General features: G+C 36.9%; 1 non-coding gene across 1 annotated transcript; it reads right to left on the bottom strand.

Annotated features, from left to right (window-relative positions):
- Positions 1 to 1,300: 1,300 nt before the first annotated feature.
- TRNAG-CCC (transfer RNA glycine (anticodon CCC)) lies at positions 1,301 to 1,373 on the bottom strand. Its single transcript has one exon. It is a non-coding gene; the product is annotated as a tRNA-Gly (tRNA).
- Positions 1,374 to 4,187: the final 2,814 nt, after the last annotated feature.

The following is a 4,187-nucleotide window of genomic DNA, read 5'->3' as shown; positions in this document are numbered from 1 at the left end:
CAAAAAGTAAATAGCTAAAAGCTTATCTAGGTCTGGAGTCCATGCTAAAAGCTTACCTAAGATGTGGAAGAGATATATGCTAATTGAAGCCTATTGAGAACTGAAACAAAGGGACCATTTGGCCTTTCCTCTCTGTATAAAAGACATTTGAAAATCTTGTTTGGGGCTCGGGATTCAAACTGAAAGCTCCCGAGTCCGGCCGGCCATCAATAAACCATTTTTCCTTCTCAAAATCATTCCTGAGTCCTGGCCTCTCTATACTCAAATAATTGAACTTCTCTTACATTCCACAACAATAATGTAATTGTCTTAATATTATGTAATATTACTTCTATAGACATTTAGAACCATATGAGACAATGTTATAATTTTTGCTTCAACCATAAAATATAATTTAGAAAACACAAGAAGGACAGATTATTTTACTTACCCATATTTTTTGCGTACTATATTTATTCTTCCTTCCTATTTTTCCGAAGTCCCTCTTTTTATTGCTTCTTGCCCATTTAGAGAAATTTCTTTAACCATTCTTTTAGACTAAGTTTGCTAGTGAGACATCCTCTTAGTTTCCCTTCATCTGAGAATGTTTTGAAGGATATTTTCACTAATTTTTTTCCTTTGCCTTTAGTTTTCAGAAATTTAATTGTGATGTGTCTTGGTGTGCATTTCTTTGAGTCTGTTCAGCATCCTGAATCTGTAAGCTTATGTCATGAGCCAAATTTGAAAAGTTTTCAACTATTATTTCTTCAAGCACTTTTTCAGTCCCACTTTCTTCCTTCTGTGACTCCAATGACACGAATGCTAGATTTTTTTAAATGGTTTTACAAGCTCCTGAAGCTCTATTTATTTATTTTTCAACTATTTTCTCTCTGTTGCTAAGATTAGGTAATTTCTATTGTTTTGTCTTCCAATTCACTGAATCTTGCCTCTTTCCCCTCATTCTGCTGTTGAGTTCTTTCACTGAGTTTTTATTTCAATCATTGTATTTTTCAGTTCTAATATTTCCATTTCATTCTTTATATCTTTTCTTTCTTTGCTGAGACTTTCTATCCTTTCATTTGTTGCAAGTGTGTTCATAGTTGCTTGTTGCAAGCAGTCATGACTGCTTTGAAATTTTTGTCATATAATTCTAACATCCCTGTCATTTTCATGTTGGCATCTACTGCATGTCTTTTTTCATTCATTTGAGATCTCTTGGTTCGTGGTATTATGAGTGATTTTCATGTAAAACCTGGACATTTTCATATGCTCTCAGACTACAGATCTTATTTAAATGTCTGTTTTAGCAGACTATTTTTTTAGGAGGTACTGGGGATTGAACCCAGGACCTCATACTTGGGAAGTAGGAACTCAAACCACTGAGCTACACCTGCTCCCCTTAGCTGACTTTTTTTTTTATATTGTTCTGGAAGGGGAAAAAAGGGTATAACTTCACTACTGTCAGGTGGAGATAGGAGTCCAGGTTCTCCACTCAGCTTCCATTGACACTCAAGTAATGCTTCTCATTACAGTTTAGCAGGGGTGGGAGTTTCAGCTCCCCACATGGTCTCCACTGACACCATGGGGAGAGGGATGCTTATTACCAGCCAGTGGGATAAAAGCCTTGACTCTCTAAATGGGCTTTTCTGACATCACCCAGGTAGGAAGTTTGGAGTGCCTCATTACAGTAGAAGCCGAAACACCCCAATTGACCTTTACTGACATAGTGGGGGTGGAGACCACAGGTTTTTTGCTGTTGTTTGTTTGTTTTGTAGCATTTGGCTGGAGTGGTTACATTTAAAAGTATTTTGTCTTGCTAGGCTACCCCTTTCCTGGTTCTGGCTAGAGAAAGCAGGCTTTTGTTGGGGCTTTTGTGTGTGTATATGCTGGCTTCTTTGCCTGTAAGTCTGGGATATAGTGGCAAAAAGAAATCCCAGAAAACTCACAACCATGTTGTTCCTCAGGCCCATCGTATCTAGCTGTTCTGCCTTCTACTTTCCATTTTGCAGTCTTCTTACGTTAGCTTTATATTTAATGTCAAGGGTTTTTAGTCATACTTAGTATGTCTAATCCTCCTTCCCACTGCTTCATTTTTTTAAAAAAAACTTCTATTGAAGAGATGCACCATAATTGACTGAAAGACATTTCGTTTGCTAACAAATGTAGTTTGTCCTACTAAAAACAATGCTACCATGAATAGGAGAGCAGGTTGTTTTATTTGTTTGCTTATTTTTTAAATTTCTGTATCACCAAGCCTCAGTAGAGAGCCTGCCACATAGCAGGAGGTCAATATATGTTTATTGAATGAATGAATGCATTATGACTGAACTGCAAACTTCATTCTTTACCAAGTGTGCACCTGTCTCTGTCAGGGATTGTTAGCATACAAGAGAAGACTTTAAGACCTCAAAAATTAGAGTAGATATTGACTGAAAATAAATTTATTAACTAATAAAGACTTGAGATACCACCAGTATTTGCATTTTATAGTAAAAATAAATTAGCTTTCTTGGTATGTGTGCAAATATGATTAGAAGAAAATACATCAAAACAAAATCCCAGTGTTAACCCTAGGATAATGAAAGATTTCCATTGTCTTAGTGATTTAAATTTTCTTCAGTGATCATGTATTATTTCTGAAAAGAATAAAACCATAAATTTCATTCTAAGGGTAGATTTCTAAAGTTTCAAGGTATTGAAACTCAGTGGCCTAAAACTTTGGTCATTAGTAGAGGGTCTGGAGTTTCAATAAATCATATCATGCTGCCTGTCTAAATACTTGTAATCCTGCCCATGTATTAACGTGGAAACAGAGGTTGAAGCATAAGTGGGATTTATCACTTCACCAAAAACATCATGGCATTTAAGGGGGACAGGTCTTCAGGTAAACTGCACAGAAATTTTATATCAGTGTAGATGGCATTAGTTACATAAACTGGACAAAGAAGGTGGCAGACTAATGAAAACAAAAGCTGACATTAATTTAGCTCTTACTTTATGTCAGGTTTTGTCCTAGATGCTTTACAGGACAACATGCCCATTTTACAGGTGAGGAGATAGAGGCAGACTAGGTTACCTGATTGCTATAGGTCTCATAGTAGCAAGTAGAAGAGCCAAGATTCAAAACACAGGCAGTGTGTTTCCAGAACCAACCTCTTCGTAATTGCAGGAAGTTGTCAGGAAGGCCTTCTCTTCCCTAGAAATAACCTCCCCTACCAGTTGTTTCCTAATAAGTAGAGTGTGTCAGAAATAGCATTCAAGTTCTGGGTGAAAAAGGAAGATGTAACTAAACTTGCCTACAGAAATTCGGTGTGGGCAAGTACATCCCTGTGACATTTCCCTGATTCCTTACTACTGACCAGCACCCTTCCCACTTTGGAACCCACGTCATGATTCACCTTCACCCTTATCTTTTGACCATCTCTCTGCCTTTGGAACGAGTCCCTGCCTCTACACTGGTGGTACGTCACACCTCTGAGGGTTTCATCCTTGGGATCTGCTCTAGCTACTCTCCATGTTCACGCACACCTTTAGCCGGTCCCTCTGGCTAAATCTCTGACAATGCGAGAGATTAATTTCTCTGGTTGAAAGTTTTGGTCACTGAGAAAAGCAATATTCCTGGTAAGCTACACTAAGTCTTATTAGTATTTTCTTCACTAAATTCATTCACACAAAGGCATAATTTCCTGGGCCAGAAAGTAAGAATAGATTATAATTCAGTTAAAAATGAAGGACATAATTTTGATGAAGATGATGGTAATTATTGGAGTGATACCTGTGAGGTTCTACACTCTTTACATATATTGTCTATTCATGTATATAATCTTCACAGCCTTGGCAATGATGCATTTCCCTCTTACAGATGGAGAAAAAGAAGCTCAGAAAAATGAAATGAGGTTACAAAGCCACAATTAAAATCCAGGTCTTTCTGATTTGCAAAGTTCAAGCTCTTTCCCCAGTTCCATGCTTATAGGACACTGGTGGATGAGTAGGAAAAGAAAGACAAAAGTTGGGGGCACTAAATACAAATATATCATAAGTCCATTACTGGGCACCATCTACTAATTTTTTTACCACTAAGTGACATTCATTGGCTCATAAACTTTAGCTTACATACACACACAGTCATACACATACATAATGTATTTCTTACAAAATAAAAATGATATTCTTCCAAGAATAACTGAGGAAAATCTAAATAAAAGTAA

The sequence above is a fragment of the Dasypus novemcinctus genome, chromosome 21 (genome assembly GCF_030445035.2).
Source record: "Dasypus novemcinctus isolate mDasNov1 chromosome 21, mDasNov1.1.hap2, whole genome shotgun sequence".
In the NCBI taxonomy this organism is placed as follows: Eukaryota; Metazoa; Chordata; class Mammalia; order Cingulata; family Dasypodidae; genus Dasypus; species Dasypus novemcinctus.
Note: the sequence above shows the minus strand (reverse complement) of the source record. Positions and strands in the feature narration are given on the sequence as shown.